At 51.4% G+C, this 12,069-nt stretch overlaps 1 protein-coding gene across 7 annotated transcripts in view; it reads right to left on the bottom strand.

Moving 5' to 3' along the window:
- ATP2B4 (ATPase plasma membrane Ca2+ transporting 4) overlaps nucleotides 1–11,061 on the bottom strand; it is a 100,845-nt gene extending 89,784 nt beyond the window's left edge. For 3 of the 7 annotated variants that reach the window (XM_043924170.1, XM_043924173.1, XM_043924172.1), the window contains exon 1: nucleotides 10,648–11,061. The gene's annotated coding sequence lies outside the window, so the exon portion shown is untranslated. Of the gene's footprint in view, nucleotides 1–8,029; nucleotides 8,258–10,647 lie in introns of those variants that run through there. The other 4 variants (XM_043924166.1, XM_043924165.1, XM_043924169.1 and 1 more) reach the window with 2 other exon arrangements.
- Nucleotides 11,062–12,069: the final 1,008 nt, after the last annotated feature.

The following is a 12,069-nucleotide window of genomic DNA, read 5'->3' as shown; positions in this document are numbered from 1 at the left end:
CATCATCAGGCCAGTCTTATTGGTGACACAGGGGTGCCCCGCCCAGCTCAATCCATCACGGAATCTAAGCCTGATCTTCCTGAGCTCAGGGGTTAAAGGTATCTTTCAAGGACACAAATGCAAGTTCTCGGGAACACTGCCACGATCAGGGCTTGCTGTGGGTGCCCAGGCTCAGGACACTTGTCCTTGAGCTGAAAGTAGGTGATTCTTAGTCCTTCCCTGCCTTCTGGACACCCTTCTTCCCAACTTCTAACACTGCGCCTGACACACAGTTTGTGCTCATTTTGCTTGCTGAATGAACAAATGAATAAATGAACAAGCAAATAAATGATACATTGGCTCTGGCAATAAAATCAATCTGTTCTGTCCTATTACAGTGGCTCAACTCTGCTGATTCTTAGCCCCTAAATCAGAGGTCCCAGACAACCCAGGTTAGTTAGCTGCCAAGGAAGACGTGAAGGTCAAGTGTTTTCCCTCCACACTCCCTCCAAGAGGCCACATTCTGAAAAAAAGGGGAGAGCTGGGGATACCCAGGCAGGAGGGGGGTTCTGCCCGCCCTTTTCCAGGACCTCTGCTTCTCCTCTGTGTTACTCTGCCTTTCCCAGCTCAAGGCCCAGGTGCCTGGGAAGGGATGTGGAAAGGACCAAGAGAAAAGGCCAGGCCTGTGAGAAGCCGCAGTGATTAGGGTGGTGCCAAAGTGCTTCTCCTTTGCATTTTCTCTAGTCCTGATGACCTTAATTGCTAATAATAGCAGCAACAATAACAATCATGGCACAGCAACTTTATGGTTTCTGGCATCTTTCTTTGAAAAAGCTTCTAGCACATGATCTCATCATGCCACACATCATCCCAAGAGGGGCTAGAATAATTGTCCCAATTACATGGGTAGAGAAAGTGGGTACCAAGGCGATTTGACATCCATCTGGCTCATGCAGAAACGCGCGGAGGGGCTCAGGGGCCCAGTCATAGGCGTGGAGTGGGGAGAACTGGGCTTGGCCTCCAACTAGTCTGGTGTTCTTGGACAAGTCTCTAGGTTTCAGTTTTCTCACTTGGGATAAAAGGAAATTGAACCATTTCTCCAGCTCAATCCATCTCAAATGCTTTGGCTCAATAAAATAAAACCTCCCCAACCCAAAGCCTGGTGACCAACCTCCCCTGGACCAAGGTCAGAAAGCCCCTGGAAGTCTGGATGCCAGCTGTGCCCATCGGGCATTCCAACAGATGTCCTACAGGTGCTTCCCACAAAGAAGGCTGTAGTATAGACAGCGGGGAGGGACCATCAAAAAATCCTCCCAAAGGTCCACGAGTACCAGGAGAAAAGCAGGCAGCAGGCTGCTGCTGAGGCCGGATGCCTCCTCCCTGAGACCTGGGCGCTGGCTCAAACAAAGGACTGGAGGCATTCCAACAGGAGGAAGCAGACAGCCTCCCTCACCTGCCAGAGCGCCTGACTCTCCAGGACGCTGAGAGTCCTCGGCCAGATGCAGACAGCCCTTCCTCCCGATCCACCCATCCTCCCCATCCTCTCCTCCATCAAAGCTATTATCTCTCCTCATTCCAATCCTGTTTGGCAATTACCTCCTCTAAGGATGGGGTGAGACCTGTCAAACTCTGGCCTCCACATTCTCACTAATCTCCCTTCAGCGCTCAGCATCCCTGCGCCAGATGAGGCTTCAGCTGTGTGTCCCGCTGCGGTCTGCCACTGGACGGGGGGAATTAGATCGCTATTTCCTATTTCTTCCTTTCTCAGTTCCCTCCATTCTCAGCTCTGAACACACGAAGCAGGGCACAGGAATAGTGAACTACAGATGGACAGCACTCTCCTCTCTACCCACGGGCAGCTGCCCCGGCCAGTTACCAGAAAAACTCATGCTGAAATCTCAACTAGAGTCTGGACAAGGACCTGGCTAATGTGTCTACCTCCAGGGCTAAAAGCCTGGATTGAGAGATAGGACAAACCAGCCTAGCAGCTGGTGACTCTACCCAAATTTCTCTGAACCCAATCCATTGTTCAGATGGAAATCTCATCTCTCCATTCCACTGCACTGACTATAGTTCCTGACTTCCAGTGTTTAATAATATTAATGTTAATTTGAATCATATTAAGTTGCCTTTATAGGTCAAAAGAGGCTGCAAACTGGCAATTTCATATGGTTTGACCTAATAACTCTCTGGAGGAATCATGTTTCTTAGGAAATAAGGAAACTCCTTGAAGTTTTGGATTTCTGTATCTCCAGCCAAGCTTTCTTAATTTCTGGTTTAGGACATAACAGAACCGTGGCCTTGGAGGCACTGAGTATGTGCTCCATTAACTTTCAGACCAGTGGGGATGGGGAATCTAAGAACTTTGTTCTACTCCCAAACTTGGAGGGTGTGGCTGTCCACAGGGCAGATGCTTTTAGGCCTCCTTACAACTGGTCATCCTGGGACGAAGGATGGAACTTAGCTACAGGATGTTACATTGTGCTAGACTCTATGATAAAAGAGCTTGGTTCCGGTGTTGAGTTTTGCCTCTTGGTAGAAAAGGAGCCTTGAATCAGAAATGCCTATTTGTCCAAGCTTGGTTTCCTTTTATAGTGGGAGTGGTTAAGGCCCAGAGATGTCACCTGCCTCAGTCAAGGTCACTCGGTAGTCATAAGCCCAGATCACCAGTTTTCTGACTCCCAGTCCTGAGTTCTTCTGGGAGGTCTGGCAACACACAGAACAAACCCGGCCCTGTCTGCCCCCTTCCAACTTCCTGGCTGCTGCTCTTTCAGGCTCCTCAAGCAAGACAGAGGGGAACTGACCGAAGGATCCAGAGTCCTCTCCTATTGGAGAAGGGCCCTGAGTCAGCACACAGGACTCAGCCCCAGGGTACCCAGGGAGAAAAGAGAGGAGAGAGGAGAATGCAGGCAGTCCTGGAAACCTGTGCTCTCTCCCGAGTTAGAGCCAGGCTGAAGGCAGCTGTGGACAGCACGGTCACTTGGGTTAGTGGCCATGCAGCCCCTGTGCCGTCTCCAGGGGACGGTCCAGGCGTCCTTGCTTAGCCCACACTCAAAGGCTCAGGGCAAGCACAGCTGGGTTCCCTCAGTAGCACCTCATTGTAGAATTCCGAAGGGATGTGAAAGTTTGGCAGAAGCCACTTCTGAACCCTGGTGGATCCCTCCTCTTATACTGAGGGCCATTCTCAGAGGGCAGGCAGTGACTCTGGAAGCCTCCGTCCCCAGGCCTCCCCAGCCAGCCGTGGCCCTGCAGGCAAGCGCCTGCGTCCACCTGCTGCTCCGGGCTGCCCAAGCTGCTCCCACCCAGAAAGAAGAGCCTGATGCTAAGGGCAAGGGGAAAACAAAAGCTTCCCGGAGGTGCTGTGTGCCTCAAGGGAGCTCAGAGCAGACGCCCTGTCAGTTCAGTCAGAGGGGTGAGTGAGGGGTCTGGGAACCCGAGGGTCCTCCCTAGCGCTTATGTCTCCCCCCGCCTTGGTGTTAGGAAACATTTCAAATCTGAAATGTTGAAAAAACAGTGCAATAAACAACTCCAGACCCTTCACTTAGATTCACCAATTGTTAGCATCTTGTATACCCTCTTGATGAATATAAATACACACATAGACACACACACACACTTTTGTTGGCTGAACCATTTGAAAACCACTTGCAGACACTGTGCCCTTGAATACTTTTGCATAAATATATTCTCTTATAAAATCATTATCATGGCCATTAGCACACCGTTAAAGATTAACAATAATGACATGTCATCTAATATCTATGTTAAAAATTTCCCAGTTGTCCCAGAATGTCTTTTATGGTCTTTTTATTTTTTTTTTCTGACTCAAGATTCAGTTAAGGTTTATGCATTGCATTTGGCTAAAATATCTCTTTAAATCTAAAGAGGTTTCAGCCTCCCTACCTTTCTCTCCAAACACACAATTTTAATGTTTTTTTAATAATTCACTTTTTTGAAGTCTCAGTTGTCATGGAGAATGACTCTCATTCTACCCCAGTAGATTTTTTTTGGCTGCTAACATCCAGAAATGCCTGCCTTATTTCTTACTAGGTTTTTCAACATTTCAGGCTGATGATATCAAATAACAGTCTAACTACCAACTAATTTCATACCTCTAAACATCTGACAGATTAGCTTTAAAAAGGTGACCATACTAAGTGCTGGTAAGGATGCAAAGCAAATGGAATTATCATGCAGTGTTGGTTCAAAATAGTACAGCCACTTTGGAAAACAGTTTAACAGTTTCTTATAAATTATAACTCTGAAGAAATGAACAATTTCCCCACAAAAACCTGAGTCCAATATTTATAGTGAATTTATTCACAATCTCCAAAAACTTGGAAACAAATAAAATCTTCTTAAACTAGTGAACAGATAAACAAGCTGAAACAATGGACATCTACTCTATAATACACACTCTTGAGACACAAAAGGACACAGGAGGATCTGAACTGTGTCATGCTTGGTGAAAGTCAGACACGAAAGATCACATCCTGCGCAATTCAGTAGGATGTTCGGGAAAGGCAAATATTGTGGTTCAGTATCTCATGGCACATCAGGGTCTTTTGTAAGAGAATAGACCCTGATGCTGGGAAAGACTGAAGGCAGGAGAAGGGGACGACAGAGGACGGCTGGATGGCATCACCGACTCAGTGGACGTGAGTTTGAGCAAGCTCTGAGAGACGGTGAAGGACAGGGAAGCCTGGCGTGCTGCAGTTCATGAGGTTGCAAAGAACTGAGCAACTGAACAACAACAATCTCATGGTGGTGGTGATTATATGATGATCACTTTTGTCCAGACTCACAGAACTGCACACCAACAAGTGTGACTTTTATCACACAGGAGCAGTTAAAAAGTGAATAGATTTGTTAGATGGGCATGCAAAGGAATAAAAAGAACGGCTCTCATTCTAGATTTGTCTTTCATCTCCTCATGATTGGATTCAGGATACACATTTTGACAAGAGTATAGGTGATATGATTGAACTTCTTACAGCAAGAACATCAGGAGGAATTAATGCCAGGTGTTTCCGCTACTGAGGATGTTTGGTTATTTGGTTAAGGTGGTCAGTGCTGACTTGCTCCACTGTAAAGATAGGTGTTTCCTTTTCTAAGGGGTAACTGTGAGGCAATACGCTAAGACCAACCCTTCACCCAGTGGTCTTGGCATCCATTAGTAAGTCTAGCCCAAATCAGCTATGATTTTAGGGCTGCAAATGGGTAAGTTTAATGTTCTGTCCTCACTTCCACACTTCACTGGCATTTATCTATACAGTTTCCTCTCCCCACTCCTCCCTGCTCCATTTTAACTTTCAGAATGGACTCAAGGAATCTTTTATTCAGTGTCTTACACTTTATTACATTCCCAGTCTCACACTTGGAATCAGTATTTCTCCAAGGAGCACTGCTTTCTTTTAATGGAAAGTGGTATTTAGAAATAAAACTCCAAGCACTAGGTGTATTCAATGCTACTGCATAGCATTGCTTCTGGACCCTTCCAGGGGATAGACCTAGGGGATACATTAAAAAAAAAATCATAGGGTTTTGCCTTACCTTCCCCCATTTTTGTTTCTCTTCTTCCAGAGTAAAACTCTGATTTTCAGAAATATCAACACAGTTACTTCTTTGAGCTAGCCTATAATAATCAGAAAAGCTTCCATTTTATTACACCAATACCACAAAGTTCTCTGAGATCTTTTTTGCAGTTCTTTTTATCCTTGGAATATACATTTCAGTATGGATATAGAGTCAGGGCACTAAACTAAAACACTACTAGAATTAACTCTCTTATTTGTGATCAAATTGATATTCAGTTAGGATCTTTATTTCTGTTGCAGGTAGCTTTAGAGTTTGCTTTTTCCTTTCTTTTTGATCTAATTTGTGAATACATAAAATATTTACCTGGTTCAAAATTCAAAACAGTCTAAAAAGATATCAGTAAAGTTTCATGCCAATCTCTAGCCTCTATAACTTGTTTCTACCTACCCCCTATAGGTAACCATTTTAATTAATTAATTCCTGGTTTATCCTTCCTATGTATATGCATGTATCAGTTTGCACACACACACACACAAAAAGCTCTATTTCTCCCACTTCCTCAACCCAAAGATGGCATACTATGCACACACTCTTTTGCATCTTGCTGCTTTTACTTAATAACATATCCTAGGCATCACATATCAGTTCATAGAGCTCCTACTCATTTTTTTGGCTGCATAGTACTCCATTGTGTCTATTAAAGATGGGCACTGATAGTTTCCAGACTTCCTAGTTGGCACAGTGGTAAAGAATCCACCTGCAATGTAGGAGACATGGAAGACGTGATTTAGATCCCTGGGTCATGAAGATCCCCTGGAGTAGGAAATGGCAACCTACTCCACTATTCTTGCCTGGAAAACCCCACACCAGAGAAGCTAGGCTACAGTCCACGGGGTCGCAAAGAATCACACACAACTGAGTGCACACACAAAGAGACATCGATAGTTCCAATGATTTCCTTATTACAAATATGCCTTAAATAATTACCTTGTGCACCTGTCTTTCTGTATTTGTGAATGTGCATTTTCTGGATAAATTTCTAGAAACAGGACTGCAGGGTTAATGCATATGTTGTTTTTTTAGACACTGCTAACTTGCTCTCCATAGGAGTTGTACTAGTTTGCACCCCTGACATTGATTTTGCAGGTGGAAGATCACAGCAGGATGTTATGAAGTGTTCTAAGCTGAGAGTTTCCCTGAGCTTACCTGAGAGTCTTTAACTCCTCACCAATTAACAATTAAGCTCCCTCTGACCTGAGTGATCCGACTCAAGAAGGCCAAAGCAAAGGAGTCTCACTGATTTCATCCCAGTTCATCTCCCTGAATTATCTCAAAGATTTTTGTACCTAACTTGGGAAACCAGAGCAGAGAGAAATGATGAGGCTGAAGACTATAGCCAGAGAAGAATTAAGAGTGAAGACAGTCCAAACGGGGGCGGGCAGGCGGGGACTGTTACCTGTGTTCTCACCTCCCTTTTCTCTCCTTTGGCCTGTCTGATCCACCCCTGTCCCAGCACAAGTTGCCTGCACCAGCTCCTCCCCTGGCTAGCAGTCGGTGGCTCTGGTTCTAAGTAGGTTCCGTCTGGTTTTCCTCCTCAGCCCTGTCTCTGTGGGCTGAACACTGAGGACGGGCTTATGGTGGGGGCCGCAGTGCCAGTCATTTCTGCTTCACCACGTGCAGAGGAAATAAGTCAGTGGAACAAGAATGGCCCATACAGGGAAAAAGGAAAGAGGAGACAGCGAGATGGCGGGAGAGGAAGTGGAGCACAAAGCATTCCACCCCAGCCTTCTGGACTGCAGCCTGCTTTCCCCCTCTGACCCGCTCTGAAGCAGGGGGAAATGAGCGGGGAAGGGACAGGCATCCCAGTTGACTCTGCCCAAGTGTTCTGCTTCCCTGGGACCCCTGCCTGCTCAACCCTCCCTCCTTCTTACCCCCACCCAGCAAATACCCATCAGAGGTGACAGGAGTCAGTGCCAGTCTGAGGAACAGGGAGCCCTATCCCAGGGGGTTGGTGGAGGAGGTCGGAGGCTGGGGGAGAATTCCTCCAGGGAAGGCAGTGGGGCCTAGGAGGGGCATTCCTCTAACAAGGTGAACCCAACACCAGGCCGACCTAAGCCAGACAGGACTCTTAAGGTGCTGGGACCAAGAAGGAACATCCTCGCCTTCTCCCTCCAAGGTTTGGTGGGTCTGGAATGCCCTCAGCAGCAGGCCTTCTGGGTCAAAGGCCAGGGGAATAGAAAAACAGAGAAAAGGGCCCATGGGGGTTGCTGAGAGAAGCTGAATTATTCTGGAGTAAGAGGCAGTTTCCTCTGTAATATCTGAAACGCTGGTAGGTGGCCGCGGGCCAGGGCTGGGTTGAGTGGCCCAGGACCCCTCTTCTCAAGGGGCCGCGGCGAGAGAGGCACAGAGTCACGGCTCCCCCGCAGCACCTGCTACTTCTGCCCCCCCCCCCCCCCCGGGCCCTCCCGTTCTGACTTTCGTGGATACCCAAGGCCATCCACCCCCGACAAACCTGACTCAGCACCCCTCCGGCCATCACCAGGGGAGCGGGCGTTCCGGTTCTAGGGGAGGCCGGAGACCGCAGGGAAGCCAGGAGTCAGCCCGGGAGAGGCGGGTTCCCAGACCCCCCGACGCCACCTTCTCCTGCGGGCAAACACTGACTGAGCCCGCGGTGCTGAGAAGCCCGGGTGGAGAAGCGAACTGTGCTCGGTCTGCTGGGTTCTGAACCCAGCCAGGGCCGCGGAGTCGGTAACCCGGAGGGGAAGGAACCGGGCTCCGGGCACCCCCGGGGGCAGGGACCCGCGCGCGGCCCGGAGGCCGGGGTGCTCGGCGAGCTCCGACCCCGCAGGCCCGGGGCGGGGCGGCGGCCGGGCGTGGCCGCGGCGGAGGGGGCGCAGCGCGGACCCGCCCCGGGCCCGCGGGGAGGGCGTGGGGAGCGGGGAGCCCCTCGGCCCCCGCCCGCGGCTCAAAGCGGCGGGCGCGCCCTGCGGGTCCGGGAGACGCCTCCGCGAGCCCGCCGGGGTCGACCTCGGGTCAGGGCCCTGCGTGGGGGGCCGGCCGCGCGGACGCGGGGGTTACGGGGCCCCCCGAGTGGGAGACGGCGCGGAGAAGGGGGTGATTTCGGGGTTGTGCTTCTGCAAGATGGTGGCGCGGAGGACGGGGCTCCCGGGCCAAGGGATGAGCTCCTCTCCTTGGCTTTCCTCAGAACCCAGGCGGGGTCCTGCCGTGGGCCCCCTGCCCACGGGGTAAGGCCCCCCTCGCTCCTCCCGCAGAGTCTAGGGAGAGGCGCGGTCTGACCTTGCAGGAGTGCAGGCAGCCCCGTCATCCAGAACCCCAGAGTGGAAATGGGTTCCTGTTGCTTCCCGGCCTCTATGTCTGCTCGCCCCCAAATCTTCTGCTTCCTTCTTTCCAGGTTCTAGCCTCTCGCCTTTAAGACTCTTCCGACCAAACTGGCTGAGGGCGAGGGAGAGAGCCCGGTTGCACACACCTGCCCTCCCCAGCCTCGGGGGCAGGACCGGCTCCCCAGCACCCTTCACCCGCCCCAGAGCGCGCTCCGCAGGCCGCCAGCCCGGGCCGCCCGCCGAGGGAGCCCGCCTCCTACACTTTCTCCCCGGCTCCCTGCCCCGGAGGCTCCTCTCCCCCGGGCCTGCCCCAGCCTAGGATGACCTTGGTCTCGTCCCTTCCTTCCTGGTAAAAGAGGGCCTTGAGCTGAAGGGGCGATGGGGGCAGGGGGCTCCAAGTGGTAAGGACCAGAAGGGGCAGCTCTGGGGGGAGGCTCCGGGAGGGAGACGAGACCGTCACTGCCGGCCAGGCACTCCACCCAGGCGAGGTGGGTGCGGTGGGGTTTTCCGGTCCCTTCGGCGCCCCCACTGCCGCGGGGCCTACTGCGTCAGCTGAGACCCCCTCCCCCCCACCAGGCTGGCGGGCACCAACTTCAAGTTACTGTGAGTCTGGCAGGTATGCCCGGGAGGGCGGTGATCCTGGCCAGCAGAGTGCCCACTCTCTCCCAGGATGTGGCCAGCCACTCCCGCACCCTCCACACCCGGCAGGAGCGCGGTGGATCCTTCAGAGAGATGACGGAGGCGTATGTGAGGCTGGACTCGCCTGCAGAGGATGCCAGCTTGCCTCCTCCACCCCAGGGGCGAGCCAAGTATTTGAGCGAGTGTTTGTGAACCAAAAGGAGGGACAATCCCAGCATGAATTTCTAGCTCTTCATCAAGACAGCACAGTGGCCCAGGATGCTGGGACCCTCCTAATGTTGCCTGTGGCCCACTCTAACCACCAAACATTCGCCAGCCCCGTGAAACTGCAAACTTTCCAACTTCACCCCTTCGCCTTTCTCCCCTTTGGGAACAGCTATATATGGGGCGGTGCCCTCAGAGACACTCATACAGTTGGTTCTTGACGCTCTGCATACACTCAAACAACAACGGTATGAGGGAACTCCCAGCTTTTTCCACGACTAATTATAGACGTGAAAGTCTGAGGATGTTTTGCAAGCGGTAGAGAGAAACTGCTGAGGTTTCCCTACAAAGCCAAAGAAAATGTATGCATTCCCCTTCCCCACCCCCAACTTCTCCTAGCCCAAACCGCCACTCACCCCCCAGTGAGCCCTTTCTCAGCCCCCAGAGCTGCCCCTCCTTCCTGTTGAAGATTTCATACTCATTTTTTTTTTTTCCATCTCTCTTTAGGGCTTTCAAGAAAGGGAACAGACACGGAAAATATTTCTGCAACAGTTTTCCATTCTGTGTCTCATTCCCAAGCCAAGGGGGAGGAGGGGGCAGGGAGGGCAGGAACGAATGGGGGAAAACAAATGCTTTTGCCAAAAGCTCAATTTGGGTATGAAAAATACAGACCCTCCACTTCCCTACCCCCACAGCCTAAGAATGACAACTAGGGGGAAAAAAGGAGAAATCACTTGTTTGATTATATGGTTTCTAAGAACTGAATCTAGGAAGGAAATATAGTATTTGACAAATCTGTGCACATATACACACATACACACACCCTAAACCCAGTCGCAAGAAATATGCTAGGAAGAAGAAATTCAAGGAGTTAAACAAGTCATTGAGAGGAAAGAAAGAAACTAAGTTTGCAAATCACGATTCAATTCATTCTCTGCAATCTTACCTCTCTTTCTTAGCAAAGATCCAGGCTTCTGCACGCGGGACTCCCCCTCCAGCCTTCCATGGATAAGGGTAGGGTGGGGGGTGTACACCCACCGGTCTCCCCAGTGTGGCAACCACGCCGGAGTTGCTGGCTGGTCTCTTCTGCTTTCCTCGCGGAGACCAGGGAGTGGGCTGGGTCTCCACCGGCCCTCCCAAGGGAAGGACCTCTCAGGTTCCTGGAAGGAAAGGGCGCCGGGGAGCTGGGCGGGTGTCCCTGGTCTTGCTTTTCTCGGAGGGACGGTTCCGCAGGAACTTCGCGCCCCCTTTCAACGCCCGGATTTAGACGGTTTCAACAGCAGAGCTTTCTTAAGAAAATGCTTGTCATGGCAACAGCTCCAGCCAACTCGGGCCAGACTCTGGCTCACCAGCCCGGCCCGGGCGGGAGGAGAAGGGGCGGAGCGAGGCCGGGCCGGGTGGGGCTTGGCGGGGAGCCAGGCCATTCCTCGCTGTTAAGGTGGCCCCGTTGCAAGCTGCGGTGGCTTCCTGGTTTGTCTTAAGGCGGCGAGGGGAAAGGAGGGGAGGAATCCTCTTTCCGGTGGGGTCTCCTCTCCGCCCAGCTCTCCCTGGTCGAAAGCAACGCAGGGTGGGGGTGGAGCGACGGGTGGGTGTGGGTGGCGGTGTTCAACGGTTGCTGGGTGGAGGGAAAAAAGGAAGCTTCTGCAGGTCGTTGGCTTCCTGCAGCTCCTCTCAACCTCTTACTGCCTTGGACCCCGGACCCAGAAACCCACGGTGTCTGCGAACTTGGCCCAGCCCCTGCATCCTCCTTCCCCGGTCTGAGTAGGGAGCCTGCTGGAGGAGAAGGAATTGCTTTGGTGGAACACACCTAGACACAGCTTTGCTAGTACGCACACCTTAGTGCACAATCCTTACCCAGATCTCACATACCCGCTGCCTGGGTAACCGCCTCAGTAACCACCAGGGCCACATCCCCAGTGCGTGATACTAGCTGCATAATTTGAATCCTGCTATGTGGGCTATGGCGCCAAAAGCTTTGTATACATCATTTCTAGTGTTCATGACAATCTTTTTTAAAGTTTATTTATTTTTAATTGAAGAATAATTGCTTTACAGTGTTGTGTTGGTTTCTACCGAACATCAGCATGAATCAGCCATCAGGATACATCGGTCCCCTCCCTCCTAAACTTTTCTCCCACTTCCCACCCTATGCCCCCACTTCCCACCCTATGCCCCCACCCCCAGGTTGTCACAGAGCACCAGTGTGAGTTCCTGCGTCATACAACAGATTCCCACTGACTCTTTTACATGCGGTAGTGTGTGTTTCCATGCTCCTCTCTCCATTGGTCCCAGCCTCTCCTTTCCCCCACCCCTCCTGCCCGCAAGTCTGTTCTCTATGCCTATGTCTCCACTGCTGCCCTGCAAATCG

This window comes from Cervus elaphus, chromosome 14 (genome assembly GCF_910594005.1).
Source record: "Cervus elaphus chromosome 14, mCerEla1.1, whole genome shotgun sequence".
Lineage (NCBI taxonomy): Eukaryota > Metazoa > Chordata > Mammalia > Artiodactyla > Cervidae > Cervus > Cervus elaphus.
This window is presented reverse-complemented; position numbering and strand designations above follow the sequence as displayed.